The 13,943-nt window shown below is 42.7% G+C and overlaps 1 protein-coding gene across 3 annotated transcripts in view; it reads right to left on the minus strand.

The window, feature by feature from the left end:
- METAP1D (methionyl aminopeptidase type 1D, mitochondrial) overlaps positions 1 to 13,943 on the minus strand; it is a 103,151-nt gene that overhangs the window by 58,065 nt on the left and 31,143 nt on the right. The gene's annotated exons all lie outside the window — the stretch shown is intronic.

Below are 13,943 nucleotides of genomic sequence, written 5' to 3' on the forward strand. Positions count from 1 at the left end.
ACAGTGTGACTAACTTGTGTGTAAAAATAATAATAATACATGGCATTGCACTGCGAATAACTTTAGACTCTGTTATGAATCAGGCCACGCTGATTCGTTCATCACAGAAGTGCATTTCAGCGTTTCCCTAACTAAGAAGGAGTTTGCTGTCAAGCCAGACCATGCATAGACATTTAAGAAGAAGCAGAAAGAAAGAAATTAAGTAACCTTTCAATTAATGACAAGCTGGCTCCCTCAGCCAGCAAAGTCCAAAAATTAGAGAACCGGACTTAAGTTTAAATCCCTGCTTAGACATAGATCCTGCCTTTGTTAAGTCATGCACTTTTTGGCTGAGATACTGTAAATATGAGTAAGGGTGGTAAAGCAGCTCACAAAAAGTTTATAAAATGCTTACCGTATTTTTTGCTCTATAAGACTCACTTTTTCCCTCCTAAAAAGTAAGGGGAAATGTGTGTGCGTCTTATGGAGCGAGTGCAGGCTGCGCAGCTATCCCTGAAGCCAGGAGAGCGAGAGGGATCGCTGCTTTTGCTGCGCAGCGATCCCTCTTGCTGTTCTGGCTTCTGGGATTCAGATTTTTTCTTTTCTTGTTTTCCTTTCCCAAAAACTAGGTGCGTCTTATGGTCTGTTGCGTCTTATAGAGCGAAAAATACAGTAATTCCCAAGTACCCAAACTGAAACAATGGGTGCCCTTTTCCTTTCCACAATGTGGCTCTTGACAATGACCGCAAACTGAGTAGTCAAAGTTCTCTTAAACTTTCACCACTTTTCCAAAAGGGGGAAAAATGGGGGGGGGGGGAGGAAGGAATATATTCTAAAAGTGAGTAATAAAATGACAGGATAATGTCAAGAACCCTTCCAATAATAACATATCCTCCAACATTTCTCCAGTGAAAATAAGGACATTCTATTTAACAACGATGATGATAGCAGTGATTTTATTATTTATACCCTGTCCATCTGACTGGGTTGCCCCAGTCACTCTAGGTGGCTTCCAACATACATAAAAAGAAACCTGTTTAGGGAAGTTTTTAATATTTAACGTTGTATTGTTTTTAACACTTGATTGGGAGCCGCCCAGAGCAGCTGGGGAAACTCAGCCAGATGGGCGGGGTATAAATAATAAATTATTATTATTACTATTATCATTACTTTTTTTAAAAAAAAAATTATTAATTTTTTTTTAAAAAAATAAAGCATAAGCAATAAACAACATTACTTGTGTCGTAACAAAGTTTCATAACTTCTTTGGACTCCCTCACGTCTCCCGCTCCCACTTACATCGTTAAAGAGAATTTTTTTCAAACAAATTATCATCTTCTTTACATTCTTGTATCCGCTCATTTAAATATAATCTAACACTTCTCCAATAAGTTTATATTATCCTTAATCTCACTTAACATCAAATTTAAATCTAAATTAGTGGTGGTCAATTATTTATGATCTAGCATCCTTCTTAACATTCAACCAAATTACAGTATTTTTGTAGATAAATCTTAAATTTCTTCCAGTCTTCTTCCACCCTCTCTTCTCTCAGGTCTCGGATTCTGCCAGTCATCTCGGCCTACTATTATCATTACTATTACTTTTATTAAAAACTTCCCTTTACAGGGCTGCCTTTATGTCTTCTAAAGGATGTACAGTTCCTTATCTCCTTGGCTCGGGGGTCGCATAACTCCATACCCTCCAACATTACTCCGATGAAAATTAGGACGTCCTAAGGAAAAGCAGGACCTTCTGGGATTGAATGAGAAACCAGGAGGGCTTCTGTAAATCCGGGACTGTCCCTGGAAAACAAGGACACTTGGAGTGTCTGTAATAATTGTTTGTTATATGCTGGAATTAAGGGATACGACGCAATAAAGGCCTGATCCTATGGCCTGCTGTGCACAAGATTGTGTTCGCAGCTTCAAGGGCAGGCAGGGTTTTGTTTTGTTTTTGTCGTTTCCTTGCTTCAGGCAAGAGGGAGAACTGGTTCTCCTGTTGCCAGACCGGCAGATCTCGCCATGGCTATGCCAAGCACAGAGAAAGAATAGAACAGAGAGGGGCTTTGGGAGGGATAGATGGGAGGCAGGCTGCTTCAGCTCCATCCTAAGGCCCATGTAGCCAGTCCTCAGCTCCCTCTTGTGACTGCTGCAAGCTGCAGCAAGGATTTTCTTTCCCTCCTTGCTTTCCAACGCAACTTGCAACACCAGCTCATTTAGCTCATGCAGGATGCTGCAGCAGCAGGCAGAGAGCTACACCCCAGCGTAGGACCAGGCAGCACCACACACAAAGAAGAACCTTTGCAAAGAAATGTGTTAAGATAAACACGCGTAAAAAAAACGAAACCAGAATTCTTCCCCTCCTCGGGGTTTTAACATAAAAGGCAGTCTAAGCAAACATGATGAGGGCGAAATCTAATACGCGGAGAGAGTCTTCAGAACAACGAAAAGCCTACTCTGCCTCGGCTTGTTTTCTTTACAAATAATGTACTTTTTAAAATCTCCAAATCCACTCAAGTTTCCAAACTTCTAACATTCACAGCCCATTTGATACACTAACATCATCCATCACTGGAGACAAGAACTGCTGGCTGTGTTTCTCAATCTAGTTGCTACAGACTTCGCCTCCACCGACAAGAACACTTTACGCAAATCTAAGCCATTGTCAAATTCTGTTTACTCCTGTTTATTCTACAGCTGACAGCCTCTCATGCATTAAACTGTTTAGTGCCCTAGATGTACATCTCAAAGAAAGATGAAATACTGCTTTAAAAACCAAATGTGGTATTATATATACTTAAGCCCACTGATTTATCAACAACACCAAAGGCCTGCTTACCGGGCGCAGTTTTAGTTTTAAAATACTTCTATGGGGGAATGGGCTACGAACTGCAAGGAAAAACACACACACCAAAATTAGCATTCTTACTACTAATCTTAAAAGCGGTGCAAAATTGACCACCTACCACTGTACCCTAGAGGCTACAAATCTATAGAGGAAATTGTGATGAATAAATCACACCTTTACAAACTTCTATAACAGGAATTAGCAGCGTACATAATAAAAATCCCATCAGTCGTTGGGTTCTTTGGCTATTGTCATTTTTCTACTTTGCTTTGAATATTGATGTAAAACGGGTTCGTGTCCTTCATAAAATCTACACCTTTGTTCTTATACTTTTCAGGGATACTAACTAACATTCAGTAATATAGTTCTGCTGGGGTGCTTCCTCTTCAATAACTTGCAGAAAAAGTAGTAATCTTTTTATTAAAACAATTCTTGGTTCTCTTTTAACTGACTCAGTTAAAGGGGATGAATGAAGAACTCAGCTGATGATGATTGGAGTGGAAAGAGTATTTTAATTTTACAGCAAGCTACATGCCCCACATTTATTAGCCTCTTTACTGCAGGTCTGTTTTAATTATTATCTGTTCATGCATGCTACAGTATATAATGAAATGCTTCCATTTCACCCATTGAGTAGTAAGGATTTTTATGTGTATTTCCAAAATGACCCTTAATTAAGCTGATTTTAGTAATTCAGATGTGACTTTTCTTCCGGTCAACAAGATCCCCCACCCCGGAGAGAAAGGTTGGCAATGACTCCTTTTAAAGTGTTTCTTATTTAATAGTTGCAGGAATAATTGCTTTATGTTCCAGAGAGCAGTAACACAGTCCATCAATAACTGGAACTAGAAGCCTATGTTATTTTCAACACACATTAGTGCAAGTGCTCTCATGTTTCATCAAACTATTAAAACCTGTTTGGTTAACCTCAAAATTAAGCTGCTGAAAATTTGCCACAGCAGAGATGACAGTGTAAATAAAGGCAACTGCTAATTAAAATATCACACACACATGCACCCCACACTCAACAAAGAATTTGAAAATTGTGAAATACTAACCAATTGTAATACAATTTGCAAATGCCAATTAAATACCCCAAACCAAAACATTTATAATTTCAAAAAGTGGACAACATCAATTACAAAGGCCCATTAGGTTATAATTCTTAAGAAACTGATTACTGGGTGAAGAAAATTTGTCTGAATCAAGCATTAAATTATTAGCGATTTACCACTAATGTCTGATGCGAATTCAAAATTGTCTGACAATTTTAAAAGAAATTACTAATTTGCAAACGCGTATTTCAAGATGTTAGTACATTAGAAGACTGCACAAAGGGATAAGCAACGAAGCTCGTCTGTGCCTCCAGGTTTTTCAAAAAAATAAATAAATCTTAAATTTGGATAACTCTTTTGCAACAGGTTGAGAGAGAAAACGGACTACGGACTCTAAGAAATTCAACTGGAATGTGCAAGGCTTTTATTCTTAAGTCTAGTTAAGCGGTTCAAATTTCCCAAACAGAGACACCAAATGTTTCACGCAAAGATAAGTCACAACACAGATTCTTAGAAGGCAAGCGCTCAATGATAGACCGATGTAGCTGTATCTGTGTTGTATTCCGGTGTGTTGGGGTTGGGGTGGGTACATGTGCTTGAAAACCACACCGCGAAAGATTAAAGGGTCTTTGCAACTCTCTGTAACCTGCGCAAGAGAAGTGGAGCTCACATTTCACACGCAATAACCTGTGCGCTGGCAGAAGAAAAGAACAGCACAAGGGAGTGCCTGGGGCAGAAGCTTAAACTGATTGGGCAAATAAGGAAGACAAGAGCCCTTGAAATTAAACAAAAACAAATTCAAGCCCCCACCCCCAGCCAGGCCTGACAGATGTGGGTTGCATCAAAGCAGTGAAAAAACTCCCTCCCCCCCTTTTGGGTAGCTAAAACCACCTCATTATCTGTACACCCAGGAGCTAGCATATTTTAAATCAACTTTTTGCATGTGATAAATATCTATATATGTGTGGTATTTATATATATATCACACACAAAGAGAGAGAGAGTACAAATGTTGCAGAAAAAGGGCCGTGGGTAAGCAGGCTTATTTAAACAAGGCGGCATTCACATGGCCATGTCTACACACCCGTGCTGGTCACGCCATCCTCAACCCTTTACTTCCAGGGGTTAACTACTCTGGCAGCCAAATAAAACACTGCAAGAGCCATGCAATTACAGAGACAGTCAAAGGGCAGGCTCTATTTTGAAATCTATTTGCACAGACAAGGCCTTCCAATTTAACGTACAGGAAGCAAGCTGGTAAAGAGAGTCTCCTTCTCTCCAGATGCTTCGCAGCCCTTTCCCCTCTGTGGCAGGAAATCATGGCTACAGGACAGGCCCCTCAGAAGAAATGTTTAGCCCCAAGGAAGACAATTCTCATGTGTTTCTCTCCGCTTTTTCTCTCTCTCTCCCCCCTCCCCACCTGCCCCACACTTCGCAAATCCTAGCCTCTTAAGCCTACAGGTTCCCTAAAGGCAAAAACTCCCACCCACTGCAGTCTGTTCCCCTCTTGTGAATCCATCCTTGCTGTGCCATGGCCACCCTAAACAAAACAATCCCTGGGAATCCTCTGAAACTTTCATGCCCCCACGGTCTTCTTACTTTTTCAGACTGCAAGCAAGTCTATCCAGATCATTCTGTGGAAAGCTTTTGCAAAATGCTGGCTCCAGGCTCCATAGCTGGCAAGTGTCCCTTATTTGAAGGGACAGTCCCTTATTCCAGCGCCATGTCACGCTGCTGTCCCTTATTGAGGGATGTCCCTTAAATGATGTCCCTTAAATTTCAAAGGAAGCAGCTCTTCTTCCCTCCCTCCCTGCCGGCCAGGGAGGAGGGAGGCTCCAACTGTGTTGCTTGGCTGTGTTGCTCACCCAATAAGAAGTCTAAGAACAACTGGGGGTGGAGCTTGCATGCCTTGTGTGTGGCTAGTTAATGCAAGCTGAGGGGTTTTTTGAATGTTGGACGCCATTTTGTTGCACGTGCTGCTGCAAAATTTGCAGTGCAAAGCCAGGCCGGGGAGCCATCTTAAGTTGAGGCTGTATAGGCCTTGTGGTGCATGTGATTCAGATTCTATTCAGTTGAACCTCTGGTTACAAAGTTGGTTGGCCAGTGTTCTCGAAGCTACCAGCATGAGTTTAACCAGACTGCAGGAGGACAGGAAGACTGGAGTGCCTGGAACAGGTGAGGCCGCAGGTCCCTTATTTTCAAGGCTGCTGGTCCCTTATTTTCAAATCTGTAAGTTGACAGCTATGCCAGGTTCAAGGGGGGGGGGTGAGATACAGGAGGCTGCTCCAGTGGTGTAGTGTGGGAGGGGCACAGGGGGTGCAAAAATGTTAGGGGGCGCAAAATTTCAACACTCAGTGCTGTGCGCTTCCATTGATGGACTCTGTTGAAAAGAGCTTCTCCATGCAAACCAGGCGGCGACATCTCCAGACAACGGAACAACTCTTCTTTTCTTATCTCTGTAGGTGCAATCCCTTGGGTGACGTATACACCATTAGGCAGCTGAATGCACATGCGTGTTCCATCCATTTCCCTCCCTCCCACACCCCCTCTGTGCAACCCTGGGCAGTGGCAACCCACGCTACACCACCGAGAGGCTGCTTCATCTCCTCACTGTTGCCACTGTCTGCATGCTCAGGGAGGGCAGCAGCAACGCAGAGGAAGAGCAACAAAACCAGGAGGAGTTGCAGCAATCGTGGTAGGAATAAGAAGTCCTGTGGCTTACCTGGATGGCACGGGAGCTAGGCAAGTTCAGGGCTGTGTGGACGCAAGGAGGCTCGTCTGGTGTTCTTGCCACTGCATCTATCCAGCCCCGACTCCGCTGCTGCGCTGCTCTAGCGCTGTTCAGGCAAGCTGCAGTGCTACTAATATCAGGAAGGCAGCTCTGCCCAACCCCATGGGCTGCTACTACTGGCCGCAGGACCTCTGGGGACTGAGGGAGCCTCCTGCAAGGATATGAAGCCCCTTACACCAGCTCTGGACATATAACAAATCTTTACCGCATACACAGAACAATAGTGCTGGCCACAGAGAATGTCCACCTGTCAGAAGTTCAACACAGAGCTACATTTGTTCCAACTTGTTCATTTGTGGTGCTGATAATGGCAAGGCTGCTGGTTCCATCCCTGTATGGGATAGCCGCATAGTTATGCATTGCAGGGAGTTGGACTAAAACTAGATGATGCTCAGGGTCCCTTCCAACTCTACAATTATATGATTCCATGATTTGGAGGAAGGTGATGGGCAAGAGAACCTGTGCTGCCCAATGGACAGAGTCCTGGACTTTGACCAGGGTTGAAGTGCCACTATTGCAATGTATAGTCTTCCAATATATTGCAATTTATTGCAATGTATACTCTGTCAATGTATAGTCTTAGCCTAGTCAGTGGGTGCTGGCTACCACTGGCTACCTAAACTTTTTGGAAAATGGGGATTACTTCCTAGTATGTATGCTTACTAGAAATACAGGGTCAGTCTAAAAAAATAGCAACCTAAATGGCTGGAAAGATATGTAAACACACATGTTCACCCACGATGTTCACCCACACTCACATGATGAATTTGACAACGGAAATGGAATGCACAGGGAACACAGACCTGGCAGCAAAATTAGGAATCTATACCACACTTGTCAATCAGTTCCACTGTAGTAGGGGTGGGGAACCTTTGGCCCTCTTGATGTTCCCATCATCCTTGGCCATTGGCCATCCTGGCTGATGGGAGTTGGAGCCCCAACAACACCTGGAGGACCGCAAGTTCCCCATTCCTGAACTACAACATCTCCTTGCCCATGAATGAACTGAGTTTATTACAATGGTACCTCTAGTTGCGAACGGGATCCGTTCCGGAGGCCTGTTTGCAACATGAAAAGAGCACAACTCACAGCGGCACATCTGCGCATGCACGGGTCGCGATTTGCCGCTTCTGCAAATGACGTCACTTGGCGCTTCTGCGCATGCACGAGTGGCGAAACCTGGAAGTAACCCTTTCCGGTACTTCCAGGTCGCCACGGGACGTAACCTGAAAGAACCTAACATGAAGCAAACGTAACATGAGGTATGACTGTACTTAGGAAAGTAATCTAGAGGCCGATCATTGAATGAATTGCATTGTATGATATACTTTTAAGTAATTGTTTAATCTGCAGTTTCCAGATACTTTGGGGGGCAAAAACCTTTATTTATTTATGTATGTATGTATGTATGTATGTATGTATGTATGTAGAAGATTTCTTACCTGCCCTTCCCCATGTAACCTAAAGCAGGCTATAATCATACAGTTAAAATCCAATAAAACACTTTGCTGATAGTATAAATGCATGATAGTGTTGAGACAAGATCAAGCTCAGCATTTTCAGTTGATAAACTATTTGGCATCTCAGCGAGGCTAATTACCCTGAGGTCTAGTGCGTGCCGAAGTTTTAATCAGAAGAATATACTGTTTATATAATGTCTGAAGCAACTTGCCCTAAGTGAATTTTTGTTGCCCTAGGATAGCTTTCCCCAATGTGGTGCCATCCAGATGTTTTGGACTACAACTCCCATCAGTTGCAGGCAGCATGGCCAATGATGGCATTTGTAGTTCAAAACATCTAGAGTGCCTCACGTTGGGGAAGGCTGCTCAAGGAGGTAAAGGTAAAGTACCCCTGTACGGTTAAGTACACTCAAGGGCAACTATGGGGTTGTGGCGCTCATCTCACTTTCAGGCCAAGGGAGCTGGCGTTTGTCCAGAGACAGCTTTCCGGGTCATGTGGCCAGCATGACTAAACCACTTCTGGTGCAACGGGACACTGTGATGGAAACCAGAGTGCATGGAAATGCCATTTACATTCCTGCCACAGCGGTACCTATTTATCTACTTGCACTGGCGTGCTTTTGAACTGCTAGGTTGGCAGGAGCTGGGACCGAGCAACGGGAGCTCACTCCATTGCGGGGATTCGAACTGCCGACCTTCTGATCAGCAAGCCCAAGAGGCTCGGTGGTTTAGACCACAGCGCCACCCGCGTCCTTCTACCGTATTACATGCCAAACAGCAAAACAATACACTTTACATGAACAATACTTGACTGGGATGCTGCTCAGAAATACACTTCTCAGAAATACACTTCTATATCATCAGTTTGGTGTAACAGAATTATTTTACCATTCCGTTATAAAAGTGCCCATCTAATCAAAAATCCAAAAATAAATGGAGGGGGAGAGGGTGATATTGTTAAATAATCAAGGTCATAAGTACTATAAAACCTATTAATAACATAGGGATACTATTAATAACATAGGGATACTATTCTAGCATCTAGAATTGATGCTTTTGAATTATGGTGCTGGAGGAGACTCTTGAGAGTCCCATGGACTGCAAGAAGATCAAACCTCTCCATTCTGAAGGAAATCAGCCCTGAGTGCTCACTGGAAGGACAGATCGTGAAGCTGAGGCTCCAATACTTTGGCCACCTCATGAGAAGAGAAGACTCCCTGGAAAAGACCCTGATGTTGGAAAAGATGGAGGGCACAAGGAGAAGGGGATGACAGAGGACGAGATGGTTGGACAGTGTTCTCGAAGCTACCAGCATGAGTTTGACCAAACTGCGGGAGGCAGTGGAAGACAGGAGTGCCTGGCGTGCTCTGGCCATGGAGTCACGAAGAGTCGGACACGACTAAACGACTAAACAACAACAACAACTATTCTAGTTTTTAAAGATCACCAGTTTTGCAGTTCCCCCTCTTCACACCAGTGGCTATAAGGAAGGGGCACAGCTCAGTGGTAGAGCACCAGCCTTGCACAAAGAATGTCTCAAATTCAATCCCAGGTAGGGCTGGGAGAGACCCCTACCTGAAACCCTGGAGAGCAGCTGCCATTCAGTGTAAGGCAACACTGAGCTAGATGGTCCAATTGTCTGACTCAGTGTTATGTTCCTAAGATTGCCCTTGCCCTAGACAGGTGACAGAGACCTAAGAGCTTCTCAGTGTGTCTTCAAGAACAACCTTTCCCAACCTTAGGTCCCCATATATTTTTGGACTACAACTTCCATCCGTCCAGCCATCATGGCCCAATGGTCAGGAACGATGAGAAGCCCAACAATAGCTGGGTTGGGAAAGGCTGTTCTGGAATGCAGAGACCCTCACCAAGCCAAGGAACCCTTAACCCAGTGGTTCTCAAAGGGTGTGTAGTGCGCCACACTGGTGGGCTGGAGAAGATGGAAAGTATGCTGGGAAGATCCAAAGGAATGAGGGTCTGTTTATCTCAAATTAGACTCAATATAAATGAGATTACCTGGCCACAGCAAGCTCACACATCTCACTGAATTTCTAAACATACTTAAGGTACATGTGTAAGAGGCTCGTTTATAATTATATTCTGGGAATGATTCGTCATCTTATGTAGCTGCATTGCGTTATACTTTCTGGATGTCCCATGACCCTATTATAATGCAGTTGTGTTCTACGATATAAATCAAGTGCTGCTAGGAGTTGCTTCTTTTTGTTTTCCTATGTACTTCTTCTCAATTGAAATAAAATAAAATGGTGTAGCTTGAGCAGATCTTTATTCTGAAAGTGTGGCCCGGGGGGGGGGGGGGATTTGAGAACCACTGCCCTAACCTGTGTATTTCCTCCCAAACTGACTTCCTCTCCAAGATTTTGACACGGCTGAAGGAGGTAGCCCTGGAATTTTGGGACATCATGGAATTCTATAGCTGGGTCAGTGCTAGATACTGTACATTTTGTCTAATGTTTTAGAGGGAAGGCAACTTTTGCAGGTGTGGTCCAAGTAAAAGTCCTATCCCCCAACCCACACCTTGGAGCTGTTTTGATTCCAGCCTGAGCCAAAGAACATTGGAGAGAAAACCAGGCCTGTCTATATTCCTACCTTGTCCAGGAATGGCACAAACCCCTGTTCTTGTCCCATTTCTGATATTCATGTTGCAGGTTGACCACCCATGGTGTCCAATTGACCACTGTTTTCACCTAGGAGGGATATTCCCATGACCACACATGTCGATGCGACTATCAAGCCATGTTTTAAATCGGTTGTTATCAGGATTCCTAAACTAAGCAGAATTTGCCTGGACGCTATTCTTTGTGAATGTGAAGTTTTGCAGTGGACTCAAATAATGCCCAGCTCACCTAATATCGATCGGCAACATGCACCTTTTGCAACTGTGTAAACTACCGCATATTAAATCTCAGCCGTCATTTTCGTAACCACTGGCGTGGCTTGTTTTTCATTTCCTCGACTCCATTTTCAACATTCATGCTGTGGTCGCAATATCTCCGAGAATAATGCAGTCCTTGTGCTACAAGCATAAGAGACTAGGTTGCTTTATTTTGCTTTTTTTATGCTGCATAGAGGAAGGTAAGTTGGAAACTCTGCAGAATCAGTACAGGAAGGATGACAGCCTAAGGGTACTCTGGCCCAATAATAACAACATTCAAGCAATAGTGCCTGGGTCATGACAAACCCTGACCCTTCCCCAGAGCTCTTTTTCCCAGGAAGTTGGCTTGGAGCCACCTTTTATCAATAGCAATTGATACCGTGCAACTTTAACAAGCCTAGAGAAAGTCGGAAGACGTCTCGTTTTACACCCTTAAAAATAAATCCCCAAATCTTCCGCTGATGATTGCCCCAGCGGTTGTACATTTAAAAAAAGAGATGGGAGTGGGGACCAAGAAAACAAAAAGACAGTAAGACACACAGTGTGTGTGTGTGTATGGAGAACAGCCACAGCGGAATATTGCAAGCCTCTTCCATTCATCCTTCGACCAAAGGGGTTTCATTGTCTATTAATAAAAGTGTGGATAGATGTAATGCGTTTTCTATTTTTAAAAAACGGGATTCTTAACCCTTCCCCCTTTTCTTTAACACCACAGGCATTTCTTTGATGAAAAGAAATCGTGTCTCCACAGCCAGTACAGTAAAAAGAGTTACGAAGAAAGCAGGAAATCTAGAATTCACATCTCAATATTCTTTTTGATAAAATTTCCCACTGCTAGCATGGCATAAAGAGAAAGCCTAAGTCAAGAGCCAACAAGAGAGCTCAGTGAAACAAGTCAGATCCAAATGCTGGACAGAGCGATTTTTTTAAAAAAAAGGTTCACACATGGTTAACACCAGGGGAATACAGGCCTCAAACTAGCACATCTGGCAAATTTCAACTTTAAAAAAAAAAACCAGTTAAAGAACACATTCCTATTAACTTGCTTGCACTTCTGTTATAAAGGGAAAACACATAACTTTATGTCTACAATTATAACCAGAATGTACAGATTTGCTCATATCTTTTGTGGATTATCCAATTTGAAGTGATAGCAACTCTCCTGACCCCCAAAATCTCAATTTTGACAGGAAACTAAGCATTCAACAGATTTAGTATTTAGATTTTTAAACACAGACAAAAGCCTACTAATGAGCAGGCATTAAGATAAATAATTGTTAACAGGCACATCTCCCAAGTGCAACCCACTGGGAAATGTTTAATGCATGCTTACACAACTCCCACTAATTTCAATGGTGCCTGTATAGGCAACATTCCTATTGGTTTGTGTCCTTTACGTGTTGCATACAATGATTCACTTACTTTTTTTGCAAAGCTAAAGCAAAGAAGGAATCATAACTGCCACACAATTGTATTCTGTGTACAATGTACTAATATGTACATATTGCTTCCTGTGCTATATGTGTACAGGAAAATAACCTGGTTTAAAAACAGTAATAATCCTGTCAGTGTTCCTGGTTTTTAACATAAATCCATAAAGAAAATCCATGAAGAAAACGAAGAATCTAGCATAATAGTTTTCTGTACTCTCCTATGCAAGCTACTCTTAGCATTCTTTACATACTGTATAAATAAAATAAATACCAACCCCACAGTTACTCACCAATATATTTCAGACCCTCCAAGTGCCCCTATTTCCTAGGGACAGTTCCGGGTTTACAAAAGCTGTCCTGGTTTCTGATTTAATTCCAAAATGTCCCACTTTTCCTCAGGATAACCCTATTTTCATCTGAGAAACGTTGGAGGGTATGGAGTTATTTGACCCACAAGTCATCTGAAGGCAGCCCTGTATAGGGAAGGTTTTTTTATGTTTAATTTTTTAAAATGTTTTTATATATAGTGGAACCTCAGTTTTTGAACGTAATCTGTTCCGGAAGACTGTTTGAATTCCGAAACGTTCGTAAACCGAGGACCAATGGGTGGTCTGCAAAATTTATTGAAAAAATGGAGAAACGCACCTTGGAAGCCGTTCGACTTCCAAGGTGTGTTTGAAAACGGAAGCAATTACTTCCGGGTTTTTGATGTTTGGGTTCTGAATCATTTGGCCTCTGAGACTCTCAAAAACTGAGGTTCCACTGTATGTTGGAAGCTGCCCACAGTGGCTTGGCATATGGGCAAAGTATATATATTAAAATTATTATGATGGAATAGGACGACCCTATTTTCATTGGGGGAATGTTGGAAGGCATTATATTTTAATTTCAGTTTTGCAGCCATGTACCTGAGAAACTACAACAACCATTGCTTGAGCCATAAAGCCAGCCTTACCTCAACAATGGAGAAAAGTATAAATTATGTCAGAATTTGTTTTCTGAGAGAAATCTTTTAATAAAATACTGCTTGTTTGGAAATGGCATCTAGCAGTGAGCATTTTCCTCCACCGTGTCAGGTTTGGTTAATTACCTGCATTATCTTGTTTTATAAGCAGCGGTTGAAGGAATCTGAAAACACAATTTTATACATTATGGGGGTTAGCCTCCCATTGAGAGAGAATTTACAAATGCAAGTAACAGCCACAGAAGCCTCAGCATGCCTATGATCAAACGATACATTTTAGGTATCTTTCATGCTACTACAAAATTAAAGATTAATCCTTCCAAAGTTTGAACAATGACATTGATTCCCCCCTCCCTTAGAATGGGGAAACTACAGGAGTTTGGGCTAGAGACATTTTGGGGAGCCCTCAGGGTCTCTCTGCCAACTCCTCCCCTTCTCCTTTGGCTCCTCCCTTCTTTGGGCCCACAGCCCATCCTCCTCTGTTGGCCCATAGTGATGGCCAGTGTTTGAAATTC

This window comes from Podarcis gaigeae (assembly GCF_964106915.1).
Source record: "Podarcis gaigeae genome assembly, chromosome: 1".
Taxonomy (NCBI): domain Eukaryota; kingdom Metazoa; phylum Chordata; class Lepidosauria; order Squamata; family Lacertidae; genus Podarcis; species Podarcis gaigeae.